This window comes from Mirounga leonina, unplaced genomic scaffold, assembly GCF_011800145.1.
Source record: "Mirounga leonina isolate KUSES-001 unplaced genomic scaffold, KU_Mleo_1.0 Mir_53, whole genome shotgun sequence".
Lineage (NCBI taxonomy): Eukaryota > Metazoa > Chordata > Mammalia > Carnivora > Phocidae > Mirounga > Mirounga leonina.
Window position 1 is genome coordinate 83856166 of NW_023270807.1, and position 16501 is coordinate 83872666.

A 16501-nucleotide genomic window follows, 5' to 3' on the forward strand; every position below is an offset into this window, starting at 1 on the left:
ATGAAACAATTCCTTATTTTAAAAATCACGTATATAGGGGTGCCTGGCTGGCTTAGTCAGTAGAGCATGTGACTCTTGATCTCAGGGTCATGAGTTCAAGCCCCATGTTGGGCATGGAGCCTATTTAAAAAAAAAAAAAAAAAGAAATGTGGGATCTCAGGCCCCACCCTAGACCCGCAATAATAGAAATAACCCATATCTAGATATTGATATGGAAATATGCTCCTATTGGTTCTGTTTCTCCAGAGAACCCTGATTAATAGGCAGTTCAGTTATTCAGAAAACAAAAACAAAAAACAAAAATAGGAGCCAAGTATAAGAGAATTGTATGGGAAGCAATTCAACTTCCAGCAATATAAGGCTAAGAACTATAATCAATCTGAAGGTATTGTCTTTATTTTTCATCTTTTAGTATGCAGTCATTTGAATCACTTCTGTACCAGTTGCTGAAATTACTCATTTAAGGAGAGCTAAGTTTGCTCCATCTAAATACAGAACCCACATAAGTGGAAAGATGGTAAAATCTTTCCAACTCCTGGTATGAAAATATTTTAAATATTTATCATTTAGTTTCATACGTGTATTTTAATATTTTATTATACTGCCTGCATCTTTCACGTTTATCTACAACCGTGTTTGACAGTAATTTCATTGATCAGGGATGGACAAATTATGGTCCGTGGACGGTTTTTATATGGCCAAGATAGAAATAGTTTTTACATTTTAAATGCTTTTTTTTTTTTTTTAAGATTTTATTTATTTGAGAGAGAATGAGAGACAGAGAGCACGAGAGGGAAGAGGGCAGAGGAAGAAGCAGGCCCCCCGCTGAGCAGGGAGCCTGATGCGGGACTCAATCCAGGGACTCCAGGATCATGACCTGAGCCGAAGGCAGCCGCTTAACCAACTGAGCCACCCAGGCGCCTGATTTTAAATGCTTTTTAACAAATCAAAAGAATAATGTTTTATGACACATGGAAATTATATGGAAGTCAAATTTCAGTGTCCACAAGTAAAACTTTATGGGAACACAGCCACATCCATTTATACTAGGATGGGGCGTTACGTGGCTGCAACAAAGACCACATGGCCCTGCAAAGCCTAAAATATTTGGAGTCTGGCTGCCTACAGAAAAGGTTTGCTGACCTCTGTCCTAGATAGCAGAAGGATGCTGGTTTCATTTCCTTTGTGCATTAACTGGCCTTTCTAATGAAGGCGATAATTCAGATATGACCCTAGCACAGGTTTTGACCCGGCCACTCAAAATCTACTGGATAGGAAGACGTTTACTAAGCTATTTTATAGTCTATAAAGTGTGCGTAATAAATGTCTATCTGCTAAATTAGTAAGTAAATAACTGGTGAATCTGGGGGCGCTTGAGTGGCTCAGTCGTTGAGCGTCTGCCTTCGGCTCAGGTCATGATCCCAGCGTCCTGGGATCGAGCCCCACATTGGGCTCCCTGCTCAACAGGAAGCCTGCTTCTCCCTCTCCCTCTTCTCCTGCTTGTGTTCCCTCTCTCGCTGTCTCTCTCTCTCTGTCAAATAAATAAAATCTTAAAAAAAAAAAAAAAGTGATTCTAAAGGGAGATTAACGGCATGACTCCACCTATGAAATGTATTCCCAGTGTCGTTATAGGCAAGTTACTAAAGCAAAGAAATTGTAGCCAGAAGTTTACAAAGTTCTGAACGATGTTGTAAATATGAGGTTAATTTATAGAAACAAAAGTATAAAATATAGTAGGATCCTCATGATACTTTGTGAGATGAGGAATAACTGTGGTACTCTTTTGTACCATTTAAAGATTTGCTGATTGTCTTATGACAAATCATTTTCCCCCAAATTAAAGATGTGCTAATATTAAGATTTATTTTGGGGGGCGCCTGGGTGGCTCAGTTGGTTAAGCGTCTGCCTTCAGCTCAGGTCATGATCCCAGGGTCCTGGGTTCGAGCCCCGCATCGGGCTCACTGCTCGGCGGGGAGCCTGCTTCTCCCTCTCCCTCTGCCTGCCACTCTATCTGTGCTCTCTATCTCTCTGTCAAATAAATAAATAAATAAATCTTAAAAAAAAAATAAATAACTGGTGCATCTGATAACATGTGGCCTCAGCAAGAAACTACAGAAAGACATTCTTATTCCTGCTGTACATTTGCACAGAGCTCAATGGCACATACTTCAAGAAGCATATCCGTATCTGATATTATAGCTCTTTCCCAACAGATTTATAGGACGTTAAAGTCACGGGGTAGGGGGACACCTTGTTAACCAGAGACGGTATCATAGAATCATAGATCTAGAAGGGCAATATTTCATACAGGTGTTGACTTGAAGCAGAACTAGGTCTGAATCATTCCCAAAAGATACATTTGCTCTTTAATAATAATAAAAATGATTCAGAGACAATTGTAACTTTCTGTGGTTAGATATTTCAGAAGGTCACAACTAAACTCCTAAAAAGTACTTCCTATTCTTCACCTTTAGTCTGCATATAGTAGCATAAGCATATTTTTGAGGCCATTCATTCAGTAACTTTATAAACAGCATTGGCCATAAAGTTTTGCAATTGTGTCTCCCTTCTCCTGGTCACCTTATTCTTAGTTTGGGGGCAGTGCTTGGTATATTTTTATGTGTTTAAAGGTTACCACCACTTGGGGTGCCTGGGTGGCTCAGTCAATTGAGCCTCGCACTCTTGTTTTTTTTGCCTAGGTCATGATCTCAGGGTCCTGGGATCGAGCCACATACCAGGTTCTGTGCTTTGCAGGGAGTCTGCTTGAGATTCTCTCCCTCTCCCTCCCTGCCCTCCCCTCTCTCTCTCTTTCTCAAATAAATCTTTATTTTTTTTAAAAGATTTTATTTATTTGACAAAGAGAGACACAGCGAGAGAGGGAATACAAGCAAGGGGAGAGGGAGAGGGAGAAGCAGGCTTCCCGCGGAGCAGGGCCCGATGCAGGGCTCGATCCCAGGACCCTGGGATCATGAATCGAGCAGAAGGCAGATGCTTAACGACTGAGCCACCCGGGTGCCCCTCAAATAAATCTTAAAAAAAAAAAAATTATCACCACTTCTGGCATCCCTGGTACTCATAATGATGGGGATTAATAAATTGTGATAGTAAGAATATTAGACTTGGGGGTGCCTGGGTGGGTCAATTGATGAAGCATCCGACTCTTGATCTCAGCTCAGCTGTTGATGTCAGAGTTGTCAGTTCAAGGCCCATGTTGGACTCCACACTGGGCATGGAGTCTACTTAAAAAGAAAAAAAAAAAAAGAGAATTTTAGATTTGGAGTCTACAAATCAAATGTGAGTTCTGGCTTAAGATGGTGCCTACAATATTGTGGATGCTCGGTGAATATTTGTTCTCTTGTCCTTTTCTCTGTGAAGCTGGATGATTGACAGACTCTCTGTGAGCAGCAGTTTTCTTACCTACGAAATGGGAGATATGGAAATCATATGAGATGTTTTTTAAAACACTCACTAACACTATGAAGCATTATGTAATTGTGAATTATTATAAGGAAATGAGAATTTAAAAATATAAGAAAAACTTCTCTGAGGTTGACTCTCAAAGGTCAGAGAGTCAACTTGGACATTGTCTTCCCCCCACCCACTACCAGATTTTGAGTTCAGAGAGATTTTTTTACTTGATAAACACAGACCTCAGGCCAGCCTTTCTTCATTCTGGCCAGCACGGCACTTAGCAGTTATCAATCCCCCAGTGAATTCTAAATGAGGGTCCTGACTTGTGCTGAATTTGCCTTGGAGGTTTTTCAGTACAAAGATTTTTTTAATGTGTTTCATTAGAAGTTATAATGAATTATCGATCAAATATTGCAGATTACTTTGCCCAATGGTGTAAAGAATATACATAGATTTTTCTAAACAGGCTTTTTTTTTTAATCAGAAGTTAAGAGAACAGCATCATTCGGGCTATTTTATACTAGACTGAGGGGGAAAGCCCATTTAAATACACATTGACTATTTCAAATTTCAGAAAAAAAGTATTTGATTTTAACAATTATAAATACACTTATTTATTTAATTATTTTTGTGTTTGTTTGTTTGAAAGATTTTGCTTCTAAGTAATCTCTACACCCAACATGAGGCTCAAACTCACAACCCTGAGATCAAGAGTCACACACTCCTCTGACTGAGCCAGGCAGGCACCCCTATAAAAATACTTTAGTGTTTCCTTTTCATAAAGGGGCCATGGTTTTGTTCTAGAAGTAAAACTAACACTTTGTTTTATTTCTATTTCTCTTTGTCTGAGGGCAATATTTTGGCTGTTCAGCAAGGTCACTGTCCCAACTACCCAGTCTGCTGTTGTCACATGAAAGTAGCCGTAGATAATATGTAAATGTGGGCAGGGCTGTGATCTCATAAAACTTTGTTTAAAAAACAAAAGACCAGCCTACAAGCTCTAGTTTTCTGACTCCTCTTCTATGCTAGTAAGTAAAGATCACCAGAAACAGCTTACTCTTACCCAGAAGAGTAGCAGTACAGAGAGTCCTGTCCCAGGGCTGTATCCGATCTCCAGCTAGCCCACAGGAAATCTGATAGTCTTGCCATCCCAAAGGACTTCACACTGGTCTATTACATGGTGACATAATGATTGGAACAAGTGAGAATTCACAAGGACGCTTTATGATTCTCAAGGCATGTGCCAGAGGGTGGAAGATAAACTCTCAATAAGTTCAGGGCTTGCTAATTTGGTCAAGTGCCTAGGAATCCAGTGGTTCAAGGCCTGTCAAGTTATAGGGAGGGGAGGGGGGGAGATTAAATTTCTGCAACTTGCATCCCCTACCACTAAGAAACAATTCCTAACTCATACTGCATATAGTTTCAGAAAGTTACCTGACTACCCTTGAAGGTAATGAGTCAGATATTATTTGTTGGTACTTAGCATCATTTCCATTCCCTTTATGCTCTCCCTTTCATCATGTGGAACAGTGCCCCATAGGATTAATGAAGATAAGACTATTGGGAAATTTAAAGTTTATTTTTCAGAGACCTGTTTCTCCCTAATTAGCTATTGTTTCTTTTCAAACCCCACTAACAAACCACTAACTGTCTCTGCAGAGGCCTGGACTGACACAAATGAAGGTCATTGATATGGTTCCAGCCTATAAATGAGCAAGGCCCTGCATTCCTTACCTGAGATAATGATCCCAAGATCCATCTCAGAGCATGCCCATAGCCCATCTCCTTGTCCTCCAGATGAACTCCTGATGCCAACATTTGCCTCATTTTAAAGTTAAGTCTCCACCCCCAAAATGAACATGGGATGTATGTTACATACATGTTTGCTCAATGCACATGCTCCATCTTTCCTCACCAATAGTATAAATTTTCCTGCCCTTTTCATCAATATGTATGTGATCCCAACCCCTATGACTATAAAAAACTTATTCTAATCCTTAGTCGAGTGAGCTACCCTTTTGTCTCCTCATTTGGCTGCCTCTGGAATAAACCCTTTCCTTGCTACACACCCGATATCTCAGTGATTGGCTTTGCTGTGTGTTCTTGGGTTTAGTTGTACCTGTGACTATTCCAAGTTATCACCCTCTCTCTCCCCTCCAGCCGTAGGCAACCACAAATCCACTTTTTGTTTCTATGAATATGCCTAGCCTGGACATTCCTAATTTTCCCACATCCTCAGCAATATTTGTTATTGTCTATCTTTTTGATTATAGCCATCCTAGTGGGTATGAAGTATCTCGTTGTGGTTTTGATTTGCACTTCCTTAATGACCAAATATGTTGAGGATCTTTTCATGTGCTTACTGGCCATTTGTATATCTTTGGTAAAATATCTGTTCAAATCATTTATCTGTCTTTTAATTTGGTTATTTTTAAAAAGTATTATTGAGTCAAAGGTGTTTAAAAAAAAAAAAGGTCTTCTAGATACAAATCTCTAACCAGATATATGATTTGTAAATATTTTGTCCCATTGTGTGGGCTGTATTTTCACTTTCTTAGTAGTGTCCTTTGAACTTTAAAATTTTGATGCAGTCCAATTTATCTAGTTTTTTTTTTTTGTCATTTGGGTTTATGGTGTCATATTTAAGAAATCATTGCCTAACTCAAGGCAAAAAGATGGAATCTTATGTTTTCTTCTAAGAACTTTATACTTACCATCATTTTTAATATTACTTATTTAAACATGGTTCTATAATTTAACTTTTAATAATAGCTGGTCTTATTCATCAGGTCTCAGTTCCAGGAGTTTAACAATTGGCTCTTGCAGTCTGGCATGAGCCAGCTCCAGCTCATCATTGGTACCAAGAGTGTACAGGGCTGGGTGGACCTAGAATAAAACATTAGAACCAATAGGAGAAAGAAGCTACTGGTCACTCACCCAGATCACTCATCCAGGAAAGCAGGGGTGCCCAGGGGAATCTAACCTCACTCCGAAATCTGGTCTTCCTAAAGGTAAGTAGAAAATTAATCTAAGGCTAATCCCATGAGGGACTCAGGTGTGGTTCCAGAAACAGCAGTTAAGAATGGGATTCCTTTGGACTAAATCAGAAGACAAGTTGGGGGCTGGTGGTGGCAGCATTAGATTGATTTATATTCTATAAAACCCAAGAGATTAGCGACCAGGGAAATGAGTTCTAACTGAGAGAAAGAACATTGGTAGGAAATAAATGCGGTAGTGGCTCAAGTCATTAGATGGAACGCAGAGAAAGCTCCCATACTGTCACCAGACAGATCACCAGTCCTTGTGGAGTATGAAAGCAAAGTCAAATGATACTAACTACTGGGCTAGACCCATTGACTGGTAAGGAATATGAAAACTTGAGAGAGACAGAGGATACCAGATTTCAGAGTTAGCAAGAACAAAGGATTGAAGGACATCTCGTTCTGGTAGAATATCATTTGAGGTATCTGAATTGCTCTCCCCTCACAACACTTTCTCCTTGATCCCTTGCTGCCAAAACCAACTAGAAATATTGGATGAACTATGTAAAAATATCTTTAAATGTTTCACAGGGTTGGCAGAACATTAAGGGATCTATAGAAACAACAAAAAGAGGAAAAGAAAAAGAGTCCTGAAAGACAAATGATCTGTAAAGCTGATGTTCACCCTTATGATCAACCTAAGGGACCTTTGAGTGTACATTTTGCAAATTACACAATATGCAGAAGATAGCAGATACAGCTAAGGAGCTATGCAAGATTGTTCCATAGATTTGAGATTCTAATAGGCAACGCTATCAGTATGAGTGAGCAAGAAATGAATCTATCCTAAAGAAGAAGATCTTGCAAATTTACCTGTCTCAACCTTTGCCCTGGGAGAATGGGGGAAAAAAAATTCCCTAAGACTTCATAACCTTAAGCAAGTCCTTATGGGGGTTTGAGGCCAAATTCAAGCTACCTATGTGTAGGGTTGCCAGGTTTACCAAATAAAATAGAGAATGCCCAGTTAAACTTGAATTTCAGATAAACAATGAATAATTTTTTACTATAAGCATGTCCCAAATATTGCACTAGAAAAGAGTGTATAGAAATGAATAGTGGTGGCTTTGAATGCATAACAGAACTTGTACTTAATTTGGTAGGCAATCTTAACTGTATGAGAAATCAGCCTCAAAATCTCATCACAGATAGCAAACCAGCTTTCAGAGTCCATGCTCTTAACCATTCCACTATGCTATGTATGGATGAGGATGCCTATTTACAGAATCCAGTGAATTTTTGGCAAAATATTAGGCACTTGATAAGTATTTGACTATTAGAAAAATTTCAGTATTGCTGATGATTTGAGAAGTACAACTGTAGGGGCACCTGGCTGGCGTAAGTAGGTAGAATGAGCTGACTCTTGATCTCGGGTCATGAGTTCAAGCCCCATGTTGGGAACAGAGCTTACTTTTAAAAAAAAATAGGGGAAGGAAAAAAAAAAGAAAAGCAACTGTAAACATTTGGAAAGTACCAAATGAATAGTAAATTCAATACAGTGAGGGCTTTTGGGGAGCAGATACCTTGCCTTTACACTATCTTTTTTTCTTTAACCTGTAGAACAATCTGATATATTACTAATAAAATTCATTAAAAATCAAACAAGTTTCTCTTAACTTGGTAAGTTTACTTTTGATGTATGCATCAAGAAAATAATACAAATGAAAGGGGAAAAAAGTCCAAGGATATTTGAACTTTCCTATAGTGTTGTCAAAATGATCAAGATTTAGGGACTGGCATAATACCACAAAACATCATACCATAGTGCAAATTATGCTATATATATAAAATATCTATCTATATATAAAATATCTATATATAATAGATATTTTTAAATAGCTATTGGAAAAATATTAAAGAAAAAGGTGGCATAAACTATTGTATATTATTTATATGGAGAAATTATATTTAGAAAATGTACTGTGTTACTACAAAATGATAAAGATTGAAAGTCAGAGGACCTTGGCTAAGGTTGACACCTTATGATGAGGGGATTTTTGCAGTTTTGTTAGTTATAGTTATTTTGGCTTTGTTTCATCATATAGCTAGATCAACAGAAAATAAAAGATATTTTTTTATTTGAAACCACATAATATTTAAGCAAAGGGCTGTTAGGTAGTGAATATATTAAAATAAATGACTATCACTAAGGAAATCCTTTACTGTGTCAGGGAAAAGAGACTCAAGTTTCCTCCAACTCTGATTCTATTTCTTTCTGGCACTTTAAAACTTTTTCTATTTTTTTCATTCCTTATATCATCTAATTGATACAGGATTCAAAGAAAACCACATAATATAATTGCCAACTATACTCTGATGGGCATGCAAATAAGATTAGTCTTGCTAGTGCCATCTTGTGTAATATTGTTTTAAATATCAATTACACAACTGAAAAAGGAGGAATACTTATGCCAAGTAAGCAATAAGGTGATTAAATTTGGAAAGATGTGAAATCTGCTAACCCAGGTATTAATATCCTATTAATATAATCTGTTACTATGTTGCTGAAAAAGAATCATGACATGCATTTAAAATGGACAAGGAGAAGTTCAAACATAAACCACATCAATACCTTCAAGCACATTAAGAGGACAGTGAAACCAACAAATAATATTTAGCCCCGATGACCTACAAAGTAGAATCTGACATAGCTTGTAACACTTTCATTTCAGTATTCAGAAGATCTTACCAGAAAGTAACAACAAGAAATCACTAATGCAAAATTTGCTATTGGAAAGCATGATGGTTGACATGATTTATATGATACAAAAAATAGCCAAGAAAACATGTGGTTTTGAGCTAAATCTTATAGGATAAACTATCAGATGAGAAACGAATTCCCAGCACTAATCAAATTCAGGAAGCCTAATTAGAGCTGTTAAGCCTAATCTCACAATTGGCATGTGACCAAAACATGGTCAGAAGTACCAACTGCTTTAGTGTATAAAAATAGAGATTATCTCAAGACCAACAATATAAGAACATTATTATCTCTAAGTAATGATACAAACTAGTACATTCCTCATAATATTAAATGATCCCATTTCATTTGATTGAAGAAAAAGAATCACGTTCTTGATAAATATATTCTTACGGTGATTATTTCTTATTTTTACCTGGAAAGGAAGAAGTGTAGTAAGTATGTAGTAATTCAGGAAGCTGATGAAATGTATTCAAAGGAAAAACAAGATTCTGATTGTAATCGCAAAGACAATGAAAGTGTTCTATCCATCATCCCCTAACTCCATACACTCTCCCTGGGTGTCCTCAAACAAACCCATAGTTTCAATGACCACTTGTATGTCTCTAAAACTTCTAAATCACCCAAATTCTTCCTCCAGTGTCTTCTCCTCCCAGCAAATGATTCCGCCACCTATTTTCATGACAGCATTAGAAAGTAACTCCCTTGACACAGCCCCATCCAAAAACTCAACGGAATCCATCTATCCTACCAGTCCTTCCTATTTCTCTTATCTAAGATCAATGCCTTCATCTTGTTCTGACGTTATACTCCTAATATTACTTAACCGGTTTTATTCCTTCACTGTATCTCTCTCTACTAGTTCCTTCCCATGGGCATTTAAATGGAACGGAATTGAATGACACTCCCACCCCTCAAAAGCTAGTGAAACTGCTCAAATTCTGGTGGAACATGAAAGTCCCACCACCCATGTACAATTGCTGCAAATTCTTACGCACTTACAACCATAGGACCCTCCCAGCCTCTAAGCAAGTTGTCCTCATGTGCTCTGTGTTCCTCAGCCTTCTCTTTGGTTTCTACAGCGAAATTGCTCACACTTAAAATTGATGGATTTAATTATTGATTTTACTCAAGATGCCTGAGGCATGAGGAGAAGGGTTGCATTACCCCCCACACACTTACTGTCATCTTGCTCCCTCAACTTGCCCCTCTCCATCCTCTCACTTCTCATTCATCCACTTCATTCTGGATTGCTCTGAGAACTCCCAACTCACCCCACTTCTAATGTCTTGGTGCCAACCAATTTTCTCTTTCTCCACATTATTGTTTGCTAAGTTTTGCCAGGGCTTGTCTTGCAATCTCTTAAATCTAGCATTTCCATTTCATTTCTGGGCCAACACCTTAGTTCAAGTCTCTGCCTCTCATTCTTTGATGACTACAGTACCACAGTGAACTAACTAGACTTGGGGCTTTGACTCTCTCTGCCTTCTCCAGTAAATCCTACACAGACATAAGAGATGTGTCTTTCTGAAACCAACATTCACCATGTCAGTTCCAAGGTCAGAGGTCTTTAGCAAATCCCAATTCTTATGTAATAAAGTCCCGATTGCTTATCCTGGCATTTAAGACCTTCTATAATCTGGTCCCAACCTAATTTTCCAGCCTTATCTCCCAGACCTCTGAACCAGTCAAACTGGTAGACCCACTCTCTCGTACCTACTTGCACAGTCCTGACTTCCAGCTTGGAATGTGTTACCCCCTGTGCTCTAACTCTCTCACTCCACTCATTTTCAGACCTGGTCTCAAATATTACCTCCTCTTCCAAGCTTTCCCTGGCTCTCTCAGGAAATCTTTATCCTTTGGACACATTATCTCATTTCTTTTGATCTGTATTAGGGTGACAATTGTCTCTGTTTGCTTAGGACTGAGGGGTTTCCTTGGACATGAGACTTTCAGTGCTAAAACTGAACAGTCCTTGGCAAACCAGGACTGTTGGGCACTCCACCTATAATATATGTGGTGAGAGTTCTTGGGAAGGAAGGGAAGGCAGTGACTTTTGTGGAAACCTGCTGTGGAAATTCAGATGTCAGGGCTGTCAACAAAAAACTCCAGGGAGGGAAAAGGAAGGTGAGGACACTTATTGGCCCTAAGGATAGGCCAGGTGGGGCTGAAACCTTTAGATTAACACATAGCCAAAGGGATCCCATTTCTGCAGTTCCCTTCTACACACACACACACATTAATTTATTTATATTAAATAAATAATTAACTTTGAAGGAATTAAGAAGAGCAAGGGTGAATACAAAGATACATTCCAAGTAAAGGAGTTTTATCTTTTTTCAATTTTTATTTTTTAAGGATTTATTTATTCATTTTTTTTAGAGAGAGAGAGAGTGCACGTGAGCAGGGGGAGGGGGCAGAGGGAAAGGGAGAGAATCCTCAAGCAGACTCCCTGCTAAGCTTGGAGCCTGATGAGGGGGCTTAATCCCAGGATCCTGAGATCATGACTTAAACTGAAATCAAGAGTCAGACACTCAGCGGACTGAGGCACCCAGGCACCCCCCACAATGAGGAGTTTTAATAAGGAGCTAAGTGGGTGGGAAAAGTACAAATCTTAAAACCAAGAGGAGTATCTAGACGGGTAAACAACCTTTTCCTTTTATTGTTACCTTGGAAACAGAGTAGGAGTTATTCAGTGCTAGGAGAATTAAATACAACCCAGAAGTTAAGGTCAGGCTTTGTGGAGATTTTCTAATGCTAAATTGAAATCCAAGGTGAGTTAGAAAGTTTTGCTAAAATGGCAGCAGATTAGAGAATTTTGTTAGATTTGCAAGATGCACTTGCATTTCAGATCTGATATAGAAGAATATTCAGATCCGTTAAGAAAAGGAAACTGTTGTAATTGTTTCTTCTGTTATAGAAGAAAAGATGAATGAATGAAGATGTATTATATACAGATGAATGGTGAGTAAAGGAAGCATGTATCTGTTAAATGTAGATGCATGTTAAAAGGGATGGAAGGACCAAGAGGTATCTAATAATCATGAGGCATTAGGTGTACATGAGACACCTGTAGACAGGGGTACTTGTCTCTGTACCTTTCCAATAGAGCAAGTATGTGTCAGCAGCTTAGGGAACCTCCCAAGTATGGGCCCCCTCGCATGAACCTCAGTGCTTGTCCACATAACACATATAAGCAGAGAAAGCTGATGGAGTAGCAGAGATAGACAGGATGAATGAATATTGCATACTCCAGGAAACACATTTGTATAAAGATTTAATATTCAGCCATTGAAATTATGGTATAAAAGAATATTTAATGACTGTGAAATTAGTCACAATATATTGCAAGGAAAAATGCAGGTTACAAGGCCAGATGCAATATTATTCTATATTTATAAAATATATGCTATAGCACACGTGTGTGTATGTATGTCTATATCTAGAGAGATATACTTCTGCTTGATATGTTATAGTTAATTTTAAATGTTATTCCATGAGTTTTCCTGAATTTAAAAATTGTATAAAACAACACAAGTTACATATATAAATTAGAAATCAGAGGGGCGCCTGGGTGGCTCAGTCGGTTAAGCGTCTGCCTTCGGCTCAGGTCATGATCCCAGGGTCCTGGGACACAGCCCCACATCGGGCTCCCTGCTCGGCGGGAAGCCTTCTTCTCCCTCTCCCACTCCCCCTGCTTGTGTTCCCTCTCTCGCTGTGTCTCTCTCTGTCAAATAAATAAATAAAATCTTAAAACAAAATTAGAAATTTGAAGTCAGAAATATTTAAAATAATTTAAAATGTTGTTTCTTGACATTTAATTTTTCAGACCTTTTAATTGTGACTGGCTACTGAAATAAATCTATTATTAAATAGGTGTGATGATTTTTTTTAAATGTAATAAACGTGGCCTCCCTTTGTCCCCTTTATTATTCTTTTTAATGTAATGAACAGTGATTTCTTAAACAAATGCTATACTCAAACATTACTTTAAAAGCATACATGTTTTATTGTTAAACACACATTTCTCATCCAACAAAATGAAAGGTCCTCCTGAGTTGCCCTGGATGACCAAGGGCCGCAGTTGACTTTCTACTGATAACTGGCTATGTCTTGTGGAACTGTGTGACTTCATTTTCTTTGATAACCATTTGTAGATGTAGTTTATTGGGAGGACCAAAGAAACTTCTAGGACAAAAACTAAAGCAGCAATAACTGTTTTGGTAGAAATGCATGGGGATGAGACCATAACCCAAAAGAGAACCAAGGAGTTGGCCAGATGCATGAGCCAATTCAGCAGCAGGCCCTGAAGGTCAGAGAGGGTGGGAGCCCAGGAGTGTTGTTGCAGCTTGAACTGGAACCCTTCCAATCCAGTTCTCTTGGCACTGTACATTGTCCTCTGGGGAGAAAAAGGCTGTGCGTGTGAACTGCTAAAAGATAAACTGAGTCATATTAAATTTTTAAGAGTTTATTTGAGCAAACATTGTTTTGAAGCTGGTGGCATCTAATCTAGCAGAGAGGAAGGAGCTCTGGATGGGGAGTTGTACAAAATGAAAGACTCTTATGAGCAGAAGGGATGGGAACAAGGAGGTTATACTAGGAACAAAAACTGTGTGGATTCTCGCAAGGTTATTTTCCTTGAGGAGGTGGCAGGGATCTATCAGGCAGATTCCTTAACTAGTGCTGATCAGGTGACTCCTGACTGACTGGTTTAAGATTCCATTTCTAGGACAGTTGAAACTATAATTAAGTCTTGGTTTGGTGATGTGGGGCTTGACATAAGTGATTCTGTTTTGGGCCTGTTGTCTTGTTTTTAACAAAAGGAACATGCTATCTCAATGAATTATCTCTCAGAGGTCCAAATAATCTTCTGTGTCACCTTATCCATTGTTAAAAAACAAAATTCAACTGAATACATTTGAAGATCAAATTGACTTTATTCAATGATTCATCAAAAGGGGCAGCATATCACCTAGCAAATAAAAAGGAGCTCTAAATAGGTGAACAAAATATGAGACTTTTATAGTCAAAAGAGGGCAGGGACAAGGAAAGGGCAGATTACATTATCTTTCTTTGGGGGATAGAAGGGGTCTATCAGGTGGATTACCTCACTAGTGCTGACCAAGAAATTCCAAATTTACTGGTTTAAGATTACTTTACTGGGAGAGGTTGAAATTGTCATTAGGTTAGATATGAAGTGCTGGTTTACTGACGTGACACTTAGCATAAGTGACTCCATTTTGGGTCTGTTGTCTCTGTCTCCGCCTCTCTCTCAACACCGCCAAGCAGAATGTAAAGCACGGGGTAAAACTGGTGTTCTCATTTGCAAGAGATTGTAACCCTGAGGACTGAGACGATCCATGTGGCCAGGTGAACCACCAATCAGCCGAGGTCTGGTGAGGACCAAGAGCTTCCTGGAAAGGAGACTGAACTGGAGGGGCTCAGAGAGGCAAAGGCAGCCTGGAAGATTCATTAGCGATGTCAGACACCATTTAGAACCCCAGATGTATTTTGGAGGTATTTCACCAGAGTTCTTGCTAGAGCAGGTAGGTTCATTTAGCAATTAACACTCACATGTTAATGTCAGTGTCAGCTGTTTTTTTGCCTTAGGCTGTGAAGCTTTAGGACATCATTACTTATGATACTGTTTCTTTTTTATGAAATTTATTTGGGTGTGTTGCTTTCTTTTTTTGACATATCTGAGTATTTAAACAGATCTGATGCTTATAAAAGTTTCATTCATTCAACAACTATTCATTGAGTAACCTCTATGCACTTGGAAATACTAAGACTTTGCTTTCAGGTGGTGACTAGGAAATGTCTGGTAAATAAAGGTTGTTTAATAAGGTTCATTATGCAGATATGAGTTATTCTTCTCTGCTGATAGGATTTCTACCTCTTCCGGAATTGGGGAACATCTTTACAAATGGAAATTTATGTCACCCTCACAAAGTGAAATTTATGCCCTGCTTTTAGCATAAAGGGAGAGGGCAGAATTCTTTCACTGCTGTTTCTCAATTGCTCCCAGCCCCAAATCTTGATGTCCAAGTGACATCTTTTGGGCTGGCATATTCTTTTTTTTTTTAAAGATTTTATTTATTTATTTGACAGAGAGACACAGCGAGAGAGGGAACACAAGCAGGGGGAGTGGGAGAGAGAGAAGCAGGCTCTCCGCTGAGCAGGGAGCCCGATGTGGGGCTCGACCCCAGGACTCTGGGATCATGACCGGAGCCGAAGGCAGACGCTTAACAACTGAGCCACCCAGGCGCCCCTGGGGTGGCATATTCTTATCCCCTTCAATATAGGCGTGGGTTACTTTTTTTTTTTTTTTTTTGCAGCTTTTAGTTTATTACTTATTGCAGAAACTCATGTTTCTTTCTCTGTTATTAGGTGATCAGTTCCTTAAGAAAAAGACCTGTCTTATTCACCTGTACAACCTCAGGGCAGTGAATGTTAGGGGAACCCGTTGTACCTCTCTAATCAGTCCATAATTGCTATGAGTGTGCAAATCATATACTCAACTTGCTAGAATCATTTTAGAATCAGAGTAACAAGCTTTATTACTTCCTGTGCATGGTCTTTACGTCAACTATCGTGGTTGTGCCAAGGTCGTCTTTGCTTCCATTCCTATCCTAGGATGCATTCAAGATCAGTCAAGCGGCATTTGCGAAATAGGCTACGTTAATTTGAGGGGTGCACCTAATTTTTCTTACTGCATGGCTTCTTTGCACTTAAAAGTCCAGTAGAATTCTGTTCCAAGGTCAGCCCCCCATTAAGTAAATTGCTTTTTCTCCCATTTTACTCGTACCAGTGCTTTAATCTGCAAAAAATCAATTAGCTGGTTTCCATTTCTAGGCAGAAAACCATTGTTAAAAATTCGAGACTTTGCCACAATTTGCCTTTTTTTTTTTTAAAAAAAAAAGCAAAGTAAATAAGACATTTAATTATACAGACGGACATGGTCTCATTCTTGTACATCTCGCTCTTTCCAAATATTTTGTAATCAGAACTATTTTGGAAGCTCTTTGCAAAACTAATCACACGGATCCTTAGAAGACCGCGGGCCATGGAATGCTTGCAGGCAGGTCCCAATCTCACCCTAATCTCAAAGCGTGGGGCGGGAAAGGCCGCGCCACGGGGAAGTGCCTGAGGGCTGCCAAAGGCCGCAGGAGGCCTCCCGGTCGGGAGCGCAGCTGGGGACGGAGCGCCGCCAGGCAGAGAAGCGCCCCCAGCTCTCCGCCGCGCCGGTCGCGGCGCCCCCTCTGCCCTCCCCGCGCGGGGCTCGCGTCGGACGCCCCAATCCGGGTACCACCGGCTAATTGGCCGGCCCCTTCCGCCGCTGCCCGGCGCC

General features: G+C 39.3%; 1 protein-coding gene across 2 annotated transcripts in view; it reads left to right on the forward strand.

Moving 5' to 3' along the window:
* The window catches only part of AKAP7 (A-kinase anchoring protein 7), a 177101-nt gene that overhangs the window by 14514 nt on the left and 146086 nt on the right, over positions 1-16501 (forward strand). Inside the window, exon 1 of one of the 2 annotated variants that reach the window (XM_034990649.1) lies at positions 14458-14696. The exons of the other annotated variant lie outside the window; for it this stretch is intronic. The gene's annotated coding sequence lies outside the window, so the exon portion shown is untranslated. Of the gene's footprint in view, positions 1-14457; positions 14697-16501 lie in introns of those variants that run through there. 2 annotated transcript variants of the gene reach the window in all.